This window comes from Salmo salar, chromosome 03, assembly GCF_965601325.2.
Source record: "Salmo salar chromosome 03, fSalSal1, whole genome shotgun sequence".
Taxonomy (NCBI): Eukaryota; Metazoa; Chordata; class Actinopteri; order Salmoniformes; family Salmonidae; genus Salmo; species Salmo salar.
The window spans coordinates 46,376,242-46,399,521 of NC_138293.1; positions in this window are offsets into that span (position 1 = coordinate 46,376,242).

Genomic DNA, 23,280 nt, shown 5'->3' on the forward strand with positions numbered 1-23,280 from the left:
GCTGTTCAACACTCTGCGCCCCTACCAGCGCCGACGGAGTCCAGCCACAGTGGGATTAAGCGCGCGCTCCCGAGGGAGTTCGATGGGATGGCCGCTGGGTGTAAGGGGTTCCTACTCCAGCTGGAGCTGTACCTAACGACCGTTCGCCCCACTCCCTCGGGAGAGGAGAGTGTGAGTGTCCTCGTCTCTTGTCTCACGGGTAGAGCCCTAGAATGGGCCAATGCCATCTGGGAGGGTCCGGACTCGGCTAGGGACAATTGCCCGGAGTTCACCCGCCACTTCCGGGCTGTATTCGATCATCCACCGGAGGGCAAAGCGGCGGGTGAGCGACTGTTCCATCTGAGACAGGAGACGAGGAGTGCCCAGGACTTCGCCCTGGAGTTCCGGACCCTAGCCGCTGGAGCGGGGTGTAATGAAAGGGCCCTGATTGATCACTACCTCTGTAGTCTGAGAGAGGACATCCGCCGGGAGCTGGCATGTCGGGACACCACCATCACCCTGGACCAGCTCTTCGATCTGTCCATCAGGCTGGACAACCTGCTGGCTGCCCGCGGGCGTTCCAATCGGGCCCTTCACATTCCACCTCCCAGTCCTCCCGCTCCAACGCCCATGGAGATAGGGGGGGCTGCATCTAGGAAGACCGGAGGGGGAGTCTTCTCCTGCGCCCACTGTGGTCGCAGAGGGCACACTGCCGACCGGTGCTGGAGAGGCTCGCCCGGGAGTTCAGAGGGCAGGCAGAGCACCACTTTGACACTTCAGGTGAGTCAGCACCAGCCTCACCCAGAGCCCCCTGTCGGCCACATGCATGCCTTAGTTTCTTTTCCTGAGTTTTCCCCTCACTCCCAGCATAAGGCGCTAGTCGATTCAGGCGCAGCGGGGAGTTTTATGGACCGTGGGGGTCGCCAATAAGTTAGGGATTCCCCTGGTTCAGTTGGACCAACCCTTCCCCGTGCACGCCCTAGACAGTCAACCACTTGGGTCAGGCCTGGTTAGGGAAGTCACTGTGCCACTGGTTATGGTGATGCGTGGGGGTCATGAGGAGCGTATCAGCCTCTTCCTCATTGATTCCCCGGCGTTTCCGGTGGTACTGGGAATTCCCTGGCTGGCCACTCACAATCCCAACATTTCGTGGAGACAGAGGGCTCTTAAGGGATGGTCGAGGGAGTGCTCGGGCAGGTGTATAGGGGTTTCCATCGGTGCGACTACGGTGGAGAGTCCAGACCAAGTCTCTACCGTGCACATTCCCTCAGAATATGTCGATTTGGCTATCGCCTTCAGTAAAACGAAGGCTACTCAATTACCACCTCATCGACGAGGAGATAAACCTCCAGGCTAACGCCGCACTTCCCAGGAGTCAGGTGTATCCTCTGTCTCAGGAGGAGACAGTGGCTATGCAGATGTACGTCACTGAGTCCCTAAGGCAGGGATACATTTGGCCATCCAAATCACCTGTCTCCTCAAGCTTCTTTTTTTGTGAAGAAGAAGGAGTGAGGTTTGCGTCCGTGCATTGACTATAGAGGTCTAATTTCCATCACGGTGGGTTTCAGTTACCCGCTACCTCTCATCGCTATGGCGGTGGAGTCATTTCACGGGGCACGCTTCTTCACAAAACTGGATCTCAGGAGCGCGTACAATTTGGTGCGTATCCGAGATGGAGACGAGTGGAAAACCGCATTTAGTACCACATCTGGCCATTATGAGTATCTAGTCATGCCATATGGGTTGAAGAATGCTCCAGCCATCTTCCAATCCTTTGTGGATGAGATTCTCCGGGACCTGCTCGGTCAGGGTGTGGTGGTGTACATCGATGACATTATGATCTACTCCGCCACACGCGCCGCTCATGTGTCTCTAGTGCGTAAAGTGCTTGGGCAACTGTTGGAGCATGACCTGTACGTCAAGGCCGAGAAATGTGAGTTCTCCAAACAAGCCGTCTCTTTTCTGAGGTATTGCATTTCCACATCTGGGGTTGTGATAGAATATGACCGCATTGCGGCCGTGCGTAATTGGCCGACTCCGACCACGGTTAAGGAGGTGCAGCGGTTGTTAGGGTTTGCCAATTACTACCGGACATTTATCCGGGGCTTTGGGCAGGAGGCGGCTCCCATTACCTCACTGATGAAGGGGGGCCCGGTGCGGCTGCGGTGGTCGGCGGAGGCGGACAGAGCATTTTATCGGCTGAAAACCCTGTTTACCGAAGCCCCAGTGCTGGCGCATCCGGACACCTCTTTGCCATTCATAGCAGAGGTGGACGCGTCCAAGGTTGGGGTTGGAGCTGTGCTGTCGCAGCGTTCGGGCGCGTCCCCGAAGCTTCACCCCTGTGCTTTCTTTTCTAAGAAGCTGAGTCCGGCGGAGCGTAACTATGATGTGGGGGACAGGGAGTTGCTAGCCGTGGTCAGGGCCCGGAAGATGTGGAGACATTGGCTTGAGGGGGCGCAACACCCTTTTCTCATCTGGACTGATCACCGTAATCTGGAGTACATCCGGGCGGCGAAGAGACTGAACCCTCGCCAAGCCAGGTGGGCTATGTTTTTTACGAGATTCCAGTTCACTATCTCGTACATACCAGGTTCCCGGAACACCAAGGCCGACGCACTGTCTCGTCTCCACGACTCCGAGGAGCGGTCCATCAACCCCACTCCCATACTTCCGGCCTACTGTCTGGTGGCACTGGTGGTCTGGGAGGTGGATGCGGACATCGAGCGGGCGTTGCAGTCAGAACCTCAGTGTCCCGCGGGTCTGAAGTACGTTCCGCTCGGTGTCCACGATCGACTGATACGATGGTCGCACACGCTACCCTCCTCGGGTCATCCAGGAATGGAGCAGACGGTGCGGGGTCTTAGGGGAAAGTACTGGTGGCCCACTATGGTGAAGGACGTGAGGCTCTATGTCTCCTCCTGTTCGGTGTGTGCCCAGTGTAAGGCCCCTAGACACCTGCCTAGAGGGAAACTACAGCCCCTCCCCGTTCCACAGCGACCATGGTCCCACCTGTCAGTGGATTTCCTCATGGATCTCCCGCCGTCTCAGGGGAACACCATGATCCTGGTCGTTGTGGATCGGTTCTCTAAGTCCTGCCATCTACTCCCTTTGCCCGGTCTTCCTACGGCCCTACAGACCGCGGAGGCCCTGTTTACTCATGTCTTCCGGCACTATGGGGTGCCTGAGGACATCGTCTCTGATTGAGGTCCCCAGTTTACGTCCCGGGTGTGGAGGGCGTTTATGGAGCGACTGGGGATTTCGGTCAGTTTGACCTCAGGTTTTCACCCCGAGAGTAACGGGCAGGTGGAGAGAATTAGCCAGGATGTGGGCAGGTTTCTGCAGTCCTATTGCCAGGACCGGCCGGGAGAGTGGGCGAGGTTCGTGCCATGGGCCGAGATGGCGCAGAACTCTCTCCGCCACTCCTCTACTAACCTGTCACCCTTTCAGGTGGTGTTGGGTTACCAGCCGGTCCTGGTGCCCTGGCAACAGAGCCAGACTGAGGCTCCTGCGGTGGAGGATTGGGTACAGCGCTCTAAGGAGACCTGGAGCGCCGTCCAGGAATCCCTTAAATGGGCTGTTGGACGGCACAAGGAGAGCGCTGACCGCCGCCGCAGTGAGGCCCCTGTGTTTACCCTGGGGGACAGCGTCTGGCTCTCAACCCGGAACCTGCCCCTCCGCCTGCCCTGCCGGAAGTTGGGTCCGCGATTTGTGGGGCCGTTTAAACTCCCTGGGCAAGGTGGGATGCTTGCGTCACATTTTGCAATATTCTGAGTAGATCGCCCGGCCATCACGGCTAGCTAATTTGACACCCACCAAGTTTGGCCCTCACCAAACTCAGATTTACCATAAGAAAAATTGGATTACCTTTGCTGTTCTTCGTCAGAATGCACTCCCAGGACTTCTACTTCAACAACAAATGTTGTTTTGGTTCCAAATAATCCATAGTTATATTCAAATAGCTCCGTTTTGTTCGTGCGTTCAGGTCAGTATCCGAAGGGTGACGCACGAGCACATTTCGCGACAAAAAAATTCAAAATATTCCATTACCGTACTTCGAAGCATGTCAAACGCTGTTTAAAATACATTTTTATGCTATTTTTCTCTTAAAATAGCGATAATATTCCAACCGGGCGACGTTGTATTCACTCAAAGACTGAAAGAAAAACATGGAGTCGTTTCGTGAATTCGCATCTCCAGTGTCATTGTTCCCTGCCTGACCACTCACAAAAACTCCTGCTGTTTTTCGCCCAGAGACTGCAGAGACGTAATTCCACTTTCTGGCGCCTTCTGAGAGCCAATGGAAGCCTTACAAAATGTCACGTTACAGCAGAGATGCTGTATTTTTGATAGAGATGCCAGAGAAGGAGAACAAATTGTCAGACAGGGCACTTCAAGTATGGAATCTTCTCAGGTTTTGGCCTGCCATATGAGTTCTGTTATACTCACAGACACCATTCAAACAGTTTTAGAACCTTTAGAGTGTTTTCTATCCAAATCTACTAACTATATGCATATTCTCATTTCTGGGCAAGAGTAGTAACCAGTTTAAATCGGGTAAGTTATTTATCCGGCCGTGCAAATACTGCCCCCTAGCCCCAACAGGTTAAAGTCCTGAGGAGATTAAACGAGGTGTGTTATAGGTTACAGCTCCCTTCGTATTACCTTATTAACCCCTCGTTTCATGTGTCTCTCCTCAGGCCGGTGGTAGCTGGTCCACTGCAGGACGCTGAGGTGCAGGAGGTCCCTCCGCCCCCCCTGGACATCAAAACAGTAAACCCTGATCATACTTACTGTACCTTTCTATCCCATAGAATGTTTAACCGTATTCCTGATCATACTTACTGTACATTTCTATCCCCTTGAATTGGATTTGTTTCAACTGCTTTACTCCCACAATGTGTTGTACTTTTTCATAGTGATGCTTTAATGTGGGGAAACATATTCAAGACAAGGTGACACTTTCTATACTCCCATAGTGAGTTGTGCTTTCTGTTAGTGGACATGAGATTAGAATGGACATACCTGTTAGGAAAGTATACAAGACAAGGTGAGATGGAGACTAGCTCTTTACATGCGGACCAACAGTTCTGTAACCTGTGTTTGATCTTGATGATAAGATATACGTTATTAGTCCATACAGGATGGAAATATACCTTCTGCTTTTTCCCCAACCCCTCAGATACACACACGCATTTACACAAACTCACATTATGTTGTAGAGGTTGGCGCACAGGGCAGCCGCAGTGCAGCACCCTATGAACCAATTTTACATACTGTAGTGGTCCATCACCCTTTGATACAGATTCCACTGAGAGGCAGTGGTGTCACAGTGGATTGATTTATTTCTAATCAGACTAATTGATGTCAAAATGTCTGATGAGTCAATCATGAATACCCGTAGTGAAAATAGCTCTTAACATTCCAGTTGGGTTTAACTGTCAAACACCTCAAGAAATAAAAGCAACACTAGGATCATCAGTGATGTAAATAACTCCCTTCTCAGGCGTTTCACCCGTGCATGTTTGTTTCTTGTTGTTTTGGTCTCGTTGACCTTTATCAAGGCATTGCCCCAAGACACCAGCTCTAATACATCCTATGGAACTTTAAGTGTGAATGGCCTGTGTCATTGTCATGTCCATGGAAATAGAATCAATTCATTCATCTAGATTCTATTTCTACGCTCACATCACATTTTCCAGTGGTTCAAATAGATCCATGTTCAGAGATATTTACACATGACATTGTATCCCACTTCTTTATTTAGATGGGATTTGTTACAGAGGAACTGGTCATTCGCTAGCAATAAGTCTTGAAATTAACATTTTAAGAATAGAAAGAGATCCCTTTATTTTCATTCAAGGTGTTTCAAGTCACTGAATTGAATGGATTCAAAATTGAATGTGCCTTCTCTGGTATTCACACCCTGGTCACATGGGGATATGCAATCTGCACCACTGGTGTAGGCTAGTTACAGTAGATGAACTCTGAGATTCTCAGAGATAATACCCTTATACAAAGTGTAGTCACATTAGTCAGATGAAAGGGTTCTCCGGTAGACCGGTGTTTCACACTGCGGGTCACGAGACGAGACGGGATTCCATCGTAGTGCCAACCAACACAGAGGGAACCACCACCATTTTTGGCAAACTAGCGAGCACCGAGCAGTACCCCTTCAACAGTGGCAGCCCCCTCCCTTAGTACACACACACACTGCTCGCAGGCAAAGGCTATGTGACACGTCTATCTTTAGTGCTGTGCTCTGGTTCCCTGGTTAATCCCGTTAGGAGGTGCAGGAGATCAGGAGATTCACACACAGATGCTTCCATCTGGAGGAAAATCAATTGGACAGGCTCCGTCCAGACTGGATGGACAGACAGACACAAACACACGTGTGTGCGCGTACACACACAGACACACACGCACCCACCTTTGCTCACCACCCACACACACATCCCTGCTATGTCCGCTCTACTTACCGGTCCCGGATGCCAGAAAACGTGCACTTGTTGCCATGGCAGCAGTGTGTGTGTGTAAAGGTCAGGGGTCCCGACGGGTGCAGCTGATGTCAGAGACGGAACAGGAGCGGTGTCCTTGATGACAGCCCGGCGACTATAATAGTTGTGAACCCGCAGGAATGAGCTGTCATGTGATACCCCTTCCTCCGCTCCTCTTCCCGTCCATGGAAACATGCACACATGCACGCTCACACACACGTATGCAGCGTCAGCAGGGAAAACCCTTTGGAAACAATGCATGGTCTGTGATGTGGAGATTTGGGACCTGAGGAGGGGGGCCTAGATGAGTCCTAAGGAGCACCAAACCTGGGCATGAAGAGAGACCACAGAGCTCTTAGGACAGACAGACATGTCACATCCATCACATCGACCAATCAGAATTAGAAAGGGTTAAAGCAATATGGTCAAAATCAGAGGGCAAACTGTAGCTATTAGCAGTCCTGTCCTTTCAGATCTAAACAACTTAACAGTACAAAAATGGCTTTCTTTATTAGTCCTCTTGCCATTTCCATAACAGGTCAGTCATATCAAACTGAACTTAACAAAAATTAAATTTGCCATTTAGCAGATGCTTTTATCCAAAGCGACTTACATTTTACGTACGGGTGGTCCCGGTAACCCACTATCCTGCCGTTGCTTGCAGCATGCTCTACCAACTGACTGTACCAGTGTTAATTTGGTCATCAATAGCTATGACGAAAAGTATTTGTCAACGACCTGTTCTTCCTGACAAAAACTAATGAATATAAGGAGACCAGATGTCCTGACAAAAACTAATGAAGATAAGGAGACCAGATGTCCTGACAAAAAAAATGATAACCATTACAAATGTATTTTCATTTTAGTTGATGAAAATGTAACTAGACGAGAATTCCACTTGAAACTAATGGTCTTTAAGGGTACTATTTTAACAATCCTAACGCAATGGTAACCCAAGAGAACAAAACTATATTTTAATATATTACAAATATACTGAAGTATACTTAAATATAATACAAATGTATATAATATACTTCAAATACGAGAAGTACTTTTCTAGTATATCTTAAAAGGGAATTTCATCCTGGCTCTGCCACGGCATATAGTCATTACCATAATAACAACATTACGTTTTGGTCATAAACATCACTATTATCCAAACCACAAGCTAGAACTAGCCCATTTTCATTTCAATGGTAGAATCGATCGTGTAGTTTCGCCTTCTTGTGTATTTTCTGCTCATAGCGAACCACAAGGTCCGGCATTCATACTGATTGCAGCTACCTCCCCCTAAGGTAGATGGGGCGTGCTCACAAACTTGGATGATGGCATTGTGTACTTCGAAAGAACAACACACAGCAATCTCAGAACTTCTGTAGGCATGATTTTTTTTTTTACAATATTATATTTTCTCTACCATTTTTCATCATGCATGTGTGGTGTTCTGTTCTGTGCCTGGCTGTGCTACTTACAAACAAGAGCAAAAGTGAATTATCTTTCACTATTCTACATGCCAGAGATGTACCCTGATGCTGCCAGTGGGATTATCAGAGGGATTTTCATACTGAACTGATGGGGAATCCATTTCAAAAGCAGCTGAGAAGTTATGTGACACCATCAATTGTTTTCCTTCACAACAAAGAGAAGATTCTCGATTAGATGTAACCTAAAGTTTAGCCTAGCTGGACTAGCTATGGTAAGTTAGCTAGCTAAAGTTACAGTCCTATATTAAACTCTGAAAGCAATCAGCTAAATCATATAGCTATATTTTGTTGGTGTACACACTGTCAATCAATTGTATCTATGCTATTGTAGTCCGTGCTAAACTGGTAGCTACCTTCAGCAGAGTAAACATGTGTATTTGGTTGTAGATGGGACAAAATCTGATTCCACCAACATGTGCTTCCAACCCCTAGCTCTGCACAAGGTGACGGTAAATTGGCAAAAATATTTACAAGCTGACACCTAAGATAGATCAATTTACAGTAAGCATGGCATAAACATGAATTGGGTAGTGTTTGTATGATTTGTGTTATGGGGTTACAGGTGGTTAGAGGTAGCCTGAGGACCACACAGTACTTCCCAGACCATGTAATCAATTTAGTCTACCCCTCTTCTCTTTTGACCTTTTCTCTTTGTAAAACTCATGTTATCTGGAGTCATTCCACAGTGCCCTGCTGAAAAATACCCCAAAGCGGCGGGATTTTGGGTACACAATGTAGAAAATAGTAAAAATTAAGAATAACCCTTGCATGAGTAGGTGTGTCCAACTTTTGACTGGTACTGTACATACATTCATACATATAAATACATACATTGGGAAAGCATTCAGACACCTTGACTTTTTCCATATTTTGTTACGTTACAGCTTTATTCTAAAATTGATTAAATATAATTTTTTCCCTCATCAATCTACACACAATGAAGAAGGCACAGTGATGACCAAACGTTGGTTATTTATCTGATTAATTGCTGGGAGTTTATATAGAGAGTGTATATATAGAGTTTGTGACTCTCTTTATTTTTATGAATTCAATAGATTGGACATTATCCCGGAGTCGCTTCTTCACTGTTGACGTTGAGACTGGTGTTTTGCGGGTCTTTTTAATGAAGCTGCCAGTTGAGGACTTGTGAGGTATCTGTTTCTCAAACTAGACACTCTAATGTACTTGTGGTCTTGCTCAGTTGTGCACCGGGGCCTCCCACTCCTCTTTCTATTCTGGTTAGAGCCAGTTTGCACTGTTCTGTGAAGGGAGTAGTACACAGCGTTGTATGAGATCTTCAGTTTTATGGCAATTTCTCGCATGGGATAGCCTTCATTTCTCAGAACAAGAACAGTTTTCAGTTGTGCTAACATAATTGCAAAAGGGTTTTCTAATGATCAATTAGGCTTTTAAAATTATAAACTTGGATTAGCTAACACAACGTGCCATTGGAACACAGGAGTGAAGGTTGCTGATAATGGGCCTCTGTACGCCTATGTAGATATTCCATTAACAATCAGAAGTTTCCAACTACAATAGTCATTTACAACATTAACAATGTCTACACTGTATTTCTGATCAATTTGATGTTATTTTAATGGACAGAAAATGTGCTTTTCTTTCAAAAACAAGGGCATTTCTAAGTGACCCCTAACTTTTGAACGGTAGTGTATGAGATGAGTAATGCAAGAGATGTAAACATTATCAAAGTGACTAGTGTTCCATTTCTTAAAGTGGCCAGTGATTTCTAGTCTATGTCTATAGGCAGCAACCTCTAATGTGCTAGTGATGGCTGTTTAACAGTCTGATGGCCTTTAGATAGAAGCTGTTTTTCAGTCTCTCGGTCCCAACTTTGATTTACCTGTACTGACCTTTCCTCCTGGATGATAGCGTGGTGAACAGGGAGTGGCTCTGGTGTTTGATGTCCTTGATGATCTGTAGGTGTCCTGCAGGGCGGCCATGTGCTGGGGGACAGCCATGTCTATCAGGCTTGCTTGGGCAAATATTTTTTATTGTATAACCAGCTTCAGTTTTAGAGATTTACAAAAGTAAATTGTTGTATTACTGTTTCTCCTCACTGTTTGCTAGAATACTTAGCTAGCTTGCTGGATATACAATTCATGTTATTTCCTTCTGTTTGGAATCCTATCTTGCGTCATGCCTTTACTTTTTTTATTAAAAGTGTATTTTAAATGCATTGTTCATCAGTCTTTTAGTATACTAAACTCAGCAAAAAAAGAAATGTCCTCTCACCGTCAACTGCGTTTATTTTCAGAAAACTTAACATCTGTAAATATTTGTATGAACATAAGATTCAACAACTGAGACATAAACTGAACAAGTTCCACAGATATGTGACTAACAGAAATTGAATAATGTGTCCCTGAACAAAGGGGGGGTCAAAATCAGAAGTAACAGTCCGTGTCTGGTGTGGCCACCAGCTGCATTGAGTACTACAGTGCATCTCCTCCTTATGGACTGCCCCAGATTTGCCAGTTCTTACTGTGAGATGTTACCCCACTCTTCCACCAAGGCACCTGCATGTTCCCGGACATTTCTGGGGGGAATGGCTCTTCGCTGGCCATGGCAGAACACTGACATTCCTGTCTTCCATGAAATTACGCACAGAACGAGCAGTATGGCTAGTGACATTGTCATGCTGGAGGGTCATGTCAGGATGAGCCTGTAGGAAGGGTACCACATGAGAGAGGAGGATGACTTCCCTGTAACGCACAGCATTGAGATTGCCTGCAATGACAACAAGCTCAGTCTGATGATGCTGTGACACACCGCCCAGACCATGACGGACCCTCCACCTCCAAATCGATCACGCTCCAGAGTACAGGCCTCGGTGTAACGTTCATTCCTTTGCCGATAAACGCGAACCCGACCATCACCCCTGGTGAGACAAAACCGCGACTCGTCAGTGAAGAGCACTTTTTGCCAGTCCTGTCTGGTCCAGCGATGGTGGGTTTGTGCCCATAGGCGACGTTGTTGCCGGTGATGTCTGGTAGCCCTGCCTTACAACATGCCTTCAAGCCCTCAGTCCAGCCTCTCTGTCTATTGCGGACAGTCTGATCACTGATGGAGTGATTGTGCATTCCTGGTGTAACTCGGGCAGTTGTTGTTGCCATCCTGTACCTGTCCCGCAGGTGTGATGTTCGGATGTACCAATCCTGTGCAGGTGTTATTACACGTGGTCTGCCACTGCGAGGATGATCAGCTGTCCATCCTGTCTCCCTGTAGCGCTGTCTTAGGCATCTCACAGTACGGACATTGCAATTTGTTGCCCTGGCCACATCTGCAGTCCTCTTGCCTCCTTGCAGCATGCCTAAGGCACTTTCACGCAGATGAGCAGGGACCCTGGGCATCTTTCTTTTGGTGTTTTTCAGAGTCAGTAGAAAGGCCTCTTTAGTGTCTTAAGTTTTCATAACTGTGACCTTAATTGCCTACCATCTGTAAGCTGTTAGTGTCTTATTAACGACCGTTCCACAGGTGCATGTTCATTAATTGTTTATGGTTCATTGAACAAGCATGGGAAACAGTGTTTAAACCCTTTACAATGGAGATCTGTGAAGTTATTTGGATTTTTACGAATTATCTTTGAAAGACGGTCCTGAAAAAGGGATTTTTTTTTTGCTGAGTTTATATGTTCAATACATTTAAACACACTTAATATCATACGCTTTAATTGTAATTTAGTATATTCATTCAAAATACATTTGGAATTGTTTTTAAGTTGAAGCATTGCTTTTTTAAATGAAACTCTGCTTGTGAGTGTAAGTATAGTTTTAGTACCAGTAATGAGTTTCAAGTACTTTCTGAATTCCTTTTCAGAAGAGTGCATAGAAAGAGAAACAATGATAATGATTGTTTATTCCACATAAGGAAACAACCACAGCTGAGGAACATGCTTCCTGAGATTATACTGTTCATATCTTAAGAATATATACTTAAGTATACTTTCAAAAAGTATAACTTAAATGTCCACAAAATATACTGAATATAACTATTCTACAAAAAAATATGTGCAAAAAAACGAATGACATGTTACACATATTTTTTTATGTTAAATAACAAATGCGAAATGCCACTGGTGTACAGTTTTTTCAAAAAATATTTAAGTATATATATGCGCTGGCGGTAGTGTGATCGGTGTGTCAGAATTTTATGTTGTTGTTGCTATTTTCAAAGCCAGAATTTTTTGTGCAATACAGTAGCTGGCAGTGGCACAAAAGGGCTGGTTTTACTGAATAAACAAGCTGGTTTTATTGAATAAACAAGTTGTATGTGTGATGAGGGCTTGGTCACTCAATGGCCAATCAATGCGTTCCATGGCTTAATACTGCATGTGTTTGTCTCAAGTTCTGTAGACTATTGATTGACAGCATAGGCTACAGTTAAGAGTAATAGCAACAGTAAAATAAATAACATCCAGTGTTTGCTCAATAGCCTATGTTTGGAGTATTGGCAGTTAACATTGTTGTAATTGGCTTCAATGAGCCTAGCCTATCCTACATGTCTTTACGCATCGCAATGCTCATAAAATAAAAAATACAGGCTCCCGTAAATTGTATTGTATGTGTGAGGCATGTTCACAATAAGCGAAATGTAGTCTAGGCTTACTGTTGATACTGCATTATAGGACTTAATAATTTCAATAGAATTGGAGGAGCCCATATTTTCTTAACCGGATGAGAGGCGCTCTTTAGAGATAGGGATAGATACTTGATCAAGCGAAATGAAGTATGCAGGTAGACATATGTGTGCAGTATATTTTCAGTTCAAGGCAATCTGAATAGACCATTAAACACCTTTTATGGATAGGCTACTTTGCAAGGCCAGGATAAAAAAATACACGACGCATTGCTGTTGAACCAACCTTCATCATCGTAGCCTAGGCCCTAAGGTAAGGGTAGCCTATGGAGTGTTTGCTTGTTTTCCATTTCAGATTAGTAAAAACCAATCTGTATATTTCTAAATAGGATGGGGTCAGAAGCATGACCTCATAAATCGCTCCTCTCTTTCAATGGCGCTGTGTGCACTGCACATGCATGCCTAAATGTCTTTACACATAATATTTGCACGTCTATACAAATACTAGGCTCTTGTATCGTTGTCTACAGTATGTGCGAAGCAGATTCTCAAAGAAATATGTCATTGGTATGGCATTATAGGAGGATTGAATAGCTTGGAGCTGTCTTTGGTAATCAGACAAGAGACACATGGAAATGGATAGCCTACTTGAAGAAGCTAAAGGAGGTATGCAGGTATGTTAATTGTGAATAATAAAAAAGCATGAGGGCAAAATCTTCAAAGCATTCTCAGTAGACCTTATAAACCCTTTATTCATAGGCTACTTGGCTAATGGCCAGGATAAAAATAACAACTGCTGAACCATCCTTTATTAACGGGAGGGTAGGCCATGCTTGTTTTTTAATCAAATTAAACAATATGTTTCTAAATATGAGATTCACTGGCACAATAGCCATGCCATTATCAACTGTGTTACCATTAAGACCTGCTTTTTGGGGGTTCTTAAAATTTCCCATTAGCACTGCATGAAATTGGCACTTTTTTTTGAAGGACACACCTCAAATTTTGCCACCCCCTCCATTCAGCGTAAGTGAGCTGTTATTAGACAGGTAAACTGCAGAATAGGCATTAGGGTTGGAAAATGCCACTGCGCCCGTTTTTACATGAAAAATTTGCTAAGTAACGTGCGTTTGATCCTTGCGCCTCCTTAGCGCCAGCCAAAAATAGAGCTCTCAATTTGACATGAAGCTTCTAATATTTGCAGAATATTTATTGGAATCCTCTCATTGGCAGAATGAAAGTCTCTAACCTAAATTCGATTCAGAAACAATAATGTTCATATTGGCCATTTTTGCTTTGATCACATCCGAAGCTCTATTTTGCTTTGATCACATCCGAAGCTCTATTTTTGCTTTGATCACATCCGAAGCTAATTTTTGCTTTGATCACATCCGAAGCTCTATTTTGCTTTGATCACATCCGAAGCTCATTTTTGCTTTGATCACATCCGAAGCTCTATTTTGCTTTGATCACATCTGAAGCTCTATTTTGCTTTGATCACATCCGAAGCTCTATTTTGGCATGTGCACAGTTTTCATCTGTGTTGCCGCACTCGCGGTCTGCAAATATGAGTTGCAGTAACTTTTTTTCCGGTTGGAAATACTAACGCTATTTGCTGAATATTATGAGTACAGCAATAATCATGGGATTTTTGGAAAGCTCAGAATATCCCCGTTTCAATTGAATTACTGTTGTTTACCCCACTCCGACAGATGATGGGGAGAAAATCTGAGCTGTAAATTATTTAACCTGCAGTCATGGGTTTGTAGTATATGCTTAGTCATGACTATATGCCACAATAGCAATGTTGCCAGCTAAGGTATAGGAGGGTATGTATACTAGTAGGAATAGTTGGACAAGACTGAATGTACACATGATGGAAGTTAGAATTAGATGTTAATTATTTAATAGAAAATGCATTGACTATATGACTAAAATAACAAAAATGACTGTGACTAAAATTAGAACAAAAATTGTCCAGAGTTTTAGTCGACTGATAATAACAAAAAAATTAAGCATCAACAAACAGATGCCTGAAAGTCTTTTTTTTTCAATTTCCGCTGAAATGAAAAAACTGTACAATAACTATGGATGAAGGTGACAGAACGTATATGTGCTGGTCCTCTCACTGTTGCAAATGTCATAGAGAGAGTCATCAGGGGTTAGACTGTGTTTGTCACGCTGATCTCCAGAACACAGACACACACACAGCACACAGTCGTGTTTAACTAACCTTGTGGGGACACAATTGATTCCTATTCAAAATCTTATTTTCTTTAACCCCTAATGCTAACACTAACCTTAACCCTAACCCAAAAACCTAACATTAATCCTAAACCTAACCCTAACTCCTAACCCTAAACCTAACCTCTGATTCAGAGGGGTTGGGTTAAATGCGCAAGACACATTTCAGTTGAATGCATTCAGTTGTACAACTGACTAGGTATCCCCCTTTCCCCTTAACCTTTAACCCCTAACCCCTGGCTCATTTAGCTTTCTTACACTAGAGTGCCCTAAAACACACACAAACACTTTTCCTCACTCTCTGTCTGATTTTCCTCTCACCCATTATTTGATTTTCTCTCTGCCTAGTGCATCTCCCCCACCCGTCACTCAAAAGTATCACTAAATGCCATTATAATAATCATGACCAGTCCCATCCTCTGCATTCCTCGCTCATGGCCCTGTCCTCTTTAAAGGTTGTAAGGGTTGGTGTCAATTCCATTTCAATTCCATTCAAGTCAGAAAGTAGGCAGTAATTACAATTACTATTCTGTTCAATGATTTTTAATTAGGGAAATTTAGAATTGGATTTTGGTTTACTTTCTGAATTGACTGGAATTGACCCCAATCCCTGCTTTGTATGCTGCTCTTAAATGAGATAGAACTGTGTTCAGAAGAGAGAAGGCATCCCTGATGTTTACCACCACACACCAGAGGTTGAGTCATAGAGGGCCTGGTATAAATACCTTAGGTTGGATGAGGTGACATACTATAGGTGTTGTTTGAAGTGTGAGGATGATAACAAGATCAGCAATTAAAATACGCACACCCTTTCTCTTTTACATGCACACACGCGCGTGCACAGACACACACACAGGCACACACACGCACACACAGGCACACGCACACACACACACACATGCACATACACCTTGCACATACACCACACACACCCATCTGGAAGGCAGTGTTGAATTAGTTGTAGAACTAAGGTGATAACGAGCATAGCCACAGGTTTAAAATGGAGGTGCTGCAGATTCCAATGTGCTACCTGAACTAGCGGTGCAAAAAACCCTTCTCTGGCACACACACACACACACACACAATACTTCCTCCAGCACACGCACACACACCCAACCCCCTGCCCCTCCTAACAGCTCTCAGATTTGCCCTTGCCTTTTCTTTTCCGCCACACCAAACCAAACTGAGCTAAGCCTGGTAGTTCCCCCAGAGTAGAGTCAGAGGAGATGAGAGGAGTGGAGAGGATGTAGCTGTACAGACGACAGAGCCAGCTAAGCACCAGACCAGACAACCCCCTGGTGTTTATTAATCACTGAGAGTAGACTTTGTGCAGTTCAGTTCACTGCAGTCAGAACAGAACAGCAGGGATGGCCTAAAGTTACAGTATGCCTCCACTCCCCTTCCTGTAACACAGATTCACTTTTTACCCTCTATTTACCTCTCTTAAAGACTCTATATCTCTCTCTCTCCCTGTCTGACCCACCAACCTACCAGATCAGATGCTAGTTCATTAACTAGGGCTTAACCCTAGTTAATGAACAGATCTTTAGATGATCCGTCACGGGGAAGCCTGGCCTGCCTCTAATGATCGAAGCCGTCGATGATTCTGCGTCAGCAAGGCTGACAGTCAGGGTCACACACCACACCGCCCCTGGGTGTGTGTGGATGTGGGTGTGTCCAGCATGATGCAATCAAAGTTTGTGTGTGTGTGTGTGTGTGTGTGTGTGTGTGGTGTGTGTGTGTGTGTGTGTGTGTGTGTGTGTGTGTGTGTGTGTGTGTGTGTGTGTGTGTGTGTGTGTGTGTGTGTGTGTGTGTGTGTGTGTGTGTGTGTGTGTGTGCGCATGCATGCATGCATGTCACATCTTCTTTAAGTACACAGGGTGACATGGCCAAAGTGCAGAAACAGTGCGTCAGGGATTCTTTTAAAGTTTGGGACTTCAAGGGACTTCAAGGAAGCGTGTGTGTGTGTTTTGGGGTAGTGTGTGTGTGCGTGTGACATCTTTTGGGTAAAGTGTGTGCCAGTAATTGTTTAAAACACATTAAGTGTGTGTGTGTGTGTTTGTGTGTTCGATTAAGGTAATGTGTTTTTGGCAGAGGCTGTAGTAGAAAGACCATTAGAGAGATCTCTCTCTCTCTTACATTGGCTCAACTGTGACGCCCTTGAATTTCCTCTGTGTCCCCATAGCCTTACATATGAATGCCTTACATTGGCTGCCTCTAGGCTCTTCTATAATACAGTAGTGTTGTGTTGTCGAACATAGAGCTAGTGATGGAGACTACTCCCAATCCTCCCTGCCTCCCATCCCTTCCTCCTACCATATACCATGTGATGGTTAGATGGATTATATCCTTCCCATCACAAGTGATGGATTAACTGAATGCATGTTTTTAATCAACCTACAGCATGTCATTGATTCCTCTGGTCTTCAGACCAATGTGATGGTGTGTTTTATGACTTCCTGCTCACGTTTCCATGGTGTTTTATTGATTAGGCTTAACTGATCAGGAAACTGATGATTGCCTCTCCCCTCTGCTCTCCTCCCCTCTCTCCTCTCCCAGGTTCTGGTAGCAGCTCTATGAGCAATGACATGCGCTATCTACCACTCCATAACCAACAGACTACCCCTCTGTGTGCGTCGACACCATGTGTGCCAGGCACGATGCCACATGCCCGGGCATGACCTGACACCAGATAGACAAGCGCCAACTCTCCTTCCCAGACGCCTCGTACAACGTGGTCCTGGAGAAGGGCACCTTGGATGCCATGCTGGTAGAGCAGAAGGACCCCTGGAAGGTGTCCTCGGAGGTGTCCTTATTGCCCAGGTGCTGAAGGTGTTACGAGGAACTGTACACGCACGCACACGCACACACACACACACACACACACACACACACACACACCACACACACACACACACACACACACACACACACACACACACACACACAGGTTTAACAGATTTAAAAGCCTCATATCTTCATCTCCTGTCTGTGTTTTTGTATTTGTATTTATTATGGATCCCCATTAGCTGCTGCCAAGGCAGTTTATAGAATTTTAAAAACATTACAATACATTCACAGACTGTGTGCCCTCAGACCCCTATTCCACCACTACCACATATATACAGTACAAAATCCATGTGTACGTGTGTGTATAGTGTGTATGCTATTGTGTGTGTGTGTATGCATGTGTCTGTGCCTATGTTTGTGTTGCTTCACAGTCCCCGCTGTTCCATAAGGTAATTTTTTATCTGTTTTTTTTATCAAATTTTACTGCTTGCATGAGTTACTTGATGTCGAATAGAGTTCCTGGAATCAAACCCAGGTCGTCTCGTTATAGTATCGGTACACACCTTAAAGCTAGAATCCTTAGTTGCTACATCTATTTTTGGACTAATAAATCAATTATACTGTATATACCTGTTGATTCTTGAAGAATATAACTTATAAATGCCTCATGAGCTTTGTTCAACTGTCGCACACCATCAGAACCTAAAATATAAGCTTGTTTTACTCCAATGTTTCTGAACAATGTAAATGTAAACAAACACTGTTTAGCCTCAAAACATGGTTAATGTTGATATCATGGATGGTTGAGAGTGGTTACATTTCTCCAGGCCCATCCCTCAGCTTTTTACTGAAACAGAAGCGGGGCGACCACTTTGTTATTGTTTCAACTAAGGACTCTAGCTTTAAAGGACAATGTTAGCCCACTGAGCTAATGGCTAGCCATCTGTCATTCGGTCACAAGACCACACAACTACAAGGTTACACACACACACACACACACACACACACACACACACACACACACACACACACACACGGCCACATTGCAGTCAGACAAACAACCCTAGCAATGTGATTGCACTAAAACAGAGTACCATGTTCCTCCTCTCCTGGTGAGGATATCAGAGATAGTGGTCTCCTGTATTCATATAGTGTCACTAAAGCACTTCACTCTAACCAGTCAATGTGAAGCACCATTCAGCAGGTTCTTTACACTGGGACGTTATGACAATCCCAGCCCTTCACACACACACACACACACACACACACACACACACACACACACACACACACACACACACACACAAGCACTTGATCCTGACTACTAGAGGATTGTCGTTATGTGAGAAAAACATTTTGAAATGGAGAAGGTGGCACCTGAATGGTAACATGGTACTGTCGTTGGACCAGGTTACAGATCATATCATGAGTCCGTAGAATGAGGACAAAAGTAGCATGACATTGAATTGAGGGAAGATGGGTCCTGTGCCTGGTACACGGGGATGGCACAACCCAAGAAGTAGTTACTGGATATTGGAGACTCCTAAACTCTACAGGCCACCCACTCACTGCTCAGAGTGACTAAAGATGCCTGCAATTAAAATATACCAGGTGTGATTTTTTTGTTGTTGTGGTAAGTATTGTTGGAGCTATGACATATCCAGTCAGTGTGAGGCCTGAGGTTTCACCAGCTCGTAGCTACCCACCTGTTGTAAAAAAAAGTATTATTGTTCATGTTTATATGTTGAATACAGGTAGGTGAGACCGGGGGATTGTATCCAGTTAACACCCTGAATTTCTCCAAACAGAAAAAAGCTAGACAAGGTGGGATGGACTGAGGGGTGGGTATACAAGTTCATGTTCTATAAGAGTAATGACAATGTATAATGTATAAGTACTATCTATCTAGATGTAATGTATATCAAAATATACAATTACTTTATCCTTGTTATGTAACTACTGTAAAATAATATATATAATAATAGTGACATGTACAGTTTGTAAAATGCTTGTGGAATGTAGATGCAACAACAAAAGAAAACGCTGTAAAAACAATGTTTATTTCTGCCCTCGGAAGAGGGATACCCCTCCCCTAATAAAAAAAAAGCTAGAGTGATGTAACTCACTCAGTACATTCCTAGTAGGAAAAGACAAGAGCAAGTGTTCTTCTTTTGGTTGTGAAGTTTGTTCCACAATTTGGGCATGCCAGTAGCCACACGTCAGTTCACTCAGTCCACAGCCCAGAGGGGTGTAGGATTATGCACATTACAGCATCTCACAACAGAGTCTAACAGCAGGTGATACCACATCCTCCCCCTTCTCCGTTCCCCCCACCCCCCAAACACACACGCACCACTCCACCCCCACCACCTGACCCTGTGGAACGTTTATTGGCATATCATTGTCTTGGGCCGTCCTGAGTAAAGGATACCCTCATGGTGTACAGGAAGCTGACATCTATTGTATTATATAGTTGTGTAACGACTGTCCAAAGGAGTAGACCAAGGTGCAGCGTGGTGAGTGTTCATCTTATTATTTATTATAAATCAGAACACTTAAACAAAAATCATAAACAAATACAAACGACCGTCACGTCTTGCAGGCTATAACAAGCAGTACAAAAAATAAGATCCCACAACTACAGGTGGGGAAAGGCTGCCTAAGTATGGTTCCTAATCAGAGACAACGATAGACAGCTGCCTCTGATTAGAAACCATACTCGGCTCAACACAAAGAAATAGACACCATAGAATGCCCACCTCACACCCTGACCTAACCACATAGAGAAACAAAACCGTCTCTCTCAGGTCAGGGTGTGACAAGTTGATTATGAAACACAGGATCAGGTTCATCACTTATCAGCTGATGGACATCCGTCCTGCCCTGAGTTGACAGCAGGGGGCTGTTTCCAGAGAAATCTAGAACATATATGCATGCATACGTACACACACAGACACACACACACTGTTTTTATCAGAGACCTGAGTCATTGGCCTGTCTATTAAGACAGCATGCAAATTAAGGGAGTATGAAACGGAGGACTGGAAGGACAGATGGGAGGATTGTCACTCTCTCCTCTTTCAGACAACCTTCCTCTGAACTCAGTCACTCACAGGGCCTGTTTCCACCTGCCCAGATTAGAATGGTGCAGTCAGAATAATAAACCTGTATTTGATCGCTTCCTCTCTCGCTTCCTCACTCACCTCCTCTCTCTCACTCCCTCTGACCTGCCTCAGCTCTCCCTACTCTCTCACCTTCTCTCGTTCCACTTTTTCATTCCTTCTCTCACCTCCTCTCTCATCTTCTTTCCTTCTTCACATTTATTTACTACCTCTCTCACCCCCCTACTCTTGTTACATCCCTCTGAGTCGTGTGTGTCTGTGTGTGTTTGTTTCTTCATCTGTGTACTTGTGTATGTGGTGTGTCATTTGAGCAGGGTTAGTGAAGGTGCAATGCACTTTCTCTGCTCCTCTCCACATCATGCCTCCCTGTCTGTCTGTCTCTTTCTTTTTGTTTTCTCTCTCGCCTCTAGCTCTACCATCACTCTGCAGCACCACAGCTGTCACAATTCAACCCAAATGTGTGTGTGTGTGTACTTGTGAGAGCTTGGTAATGAGTGTGTATACTCCTGTGTGTGTACGCTGTGTGTTTGTGTTATTGTGTGCATACATGGGGGTGGGAGTGTGTGTGGGTGGGTGTCTGTATAGAATGTGCTTTGATCATGGTGGAGCAAACACCCCTCATTAAGAGCGCGGGGGGGGGGGGGGGTGAGAGAGAAAGCAAGGGAGTGAAAGATGGAGGGAGAGAGGTGGACATTGTCAGAGGGGAGAGAGAATCACCAGAATTGGTAAAGAGAGAAGGGGAGAAGAGATGTCAAGAGATGGAGAGGGGGGATGTCAAGGGCGGTTGAGGAAAACATGTAAAGGATGATAGAGAGAAGAGCAAAGCCTAAGATGGAGATGGGAAGAGAGGGAAAGGATAGATGGAAGAGTATATGTGCAATAGTAAAGATACCTATTCCTGAAAGAGACGTGATTATGCACATCACAGGGACTCAGTGAGAGCCCCCCAAAGAAGACTCTCATACCATACTGACACTCACTCAGTATGGATGGAGGGAGAGACAGAGAGATGGAGGGGGAGAGAGAGAGAGAGTGGGAGAGTTGGAGGGTAAAGAGTGATACTGTGTGACAAAGAGGAGGCTGCAGACAGAGAAAAAGAGAAAGACGGAGAGAGAGAGAACGAGAGAGCAAAAGAGAGAGAGCGCGAGTGGGAGACAGAAACCAAGACTGACAGAAAGCTAATGAGCAGTGAGCCAGTGTGATATGGAGGGGAGGAAGGTAGCAAGGGAGAGAGGGAGGGAGAGAGGGAGCACAGCACACTTTCATCTAGAGTCTGCTTTGAGAATGTTTCATCATAAAAGCAAAAATAATCTTAAAAGGAAAAAAGGGGAAACTCTCTTGGAAATTCACAAAATGGCGTCAGCAAGAGAGCGGGCAAAACAGAATAGACTATACCAGCAAAGGAAAAAAAGATGGAGGGATCCAGAGAAATTAAATGGGAGAAAGAGATGGGGATATAGAAAAAGCTATGCTGTCCCAATAGTCTTAACAAGCTTCAGCTCCTCATCTCCCTCTCTTTATGACCACTGGTCGAACAACATGGTTAAAATATATACTATATATACAAAAGTATGTGGACACCCCTTCAAATGAGTGGATTCGGGTATTTCAGCCACACCCGTTACTGACACGTGTATAAAATCGAGCACACAGCTATGCAATCTCCATAGACAAACATTGGCAGTAGAATGGCCTTACTGAAAAGCTCAGTGACTTTCAACATGGCACTGTCATGGGATTTACTGCAGAAACTGGACCAGGCCCAAATCCCCCGTCATTCGCATGAAGAATACAGGGGACACAGGTCAAGGTGCCTTGTGAGAATTCGTTGGCGAGTGGGTAACAAGCTTCTACCATCTGTCCTATTGGCCAATATGCAATCATTGGAGAATAAACTGGATGAGCTCCATTCAAGACTATCCTACTAACAGGACATTAAAAACTGTAATATCTTATGTTTCACCGAGTCGTGGCTGAATTACGACATGGATAACATACATCTGGCTGGGTTTACAGTCCATCGGCAAGAAAGAACAGCTGCCTCCGGTAAGACAAGGGGTGGCGGTCTGTGTCTATTTGTCAATAACAGCTGGTGTGTGAAATCTCTGAGGTAGAGTATCTCATGATAAGCTGTAAACCACACTATTTACCAAGAGAGTTTTTATATTTATCGTAGCTGCCTATTTACCACCACAAACCGATGCTGGCACTAAGACCGCATTCAACGAGCTGTATAAGGTCATGAGCAAACAAGAAAATGCTCATCTAGAGGCGGCCCTAGTGGCCGGGGACTTTAATGCAAGGAAACTTAAATCCGTTTTACCTCATTTCTTCCAGCATGCAACCAGAGGGGGAAAAAAACTCCAGACCACCTTTACTTCACACACAGAGATGCGTACAAAGCTCTCCCTCGCCCTCCATTTGGCAAATCTGACCAAAATTCTATCCTCCTGATTCCTGATTACAAGCAAAAACTAAAGCAGGAAGTACCAGTGACTCACTCAATACGGAAGTGGTCAGATGATGCAGATACTTGTTTTGCTAGCACAAACTGGAATATGTTCCGGGATT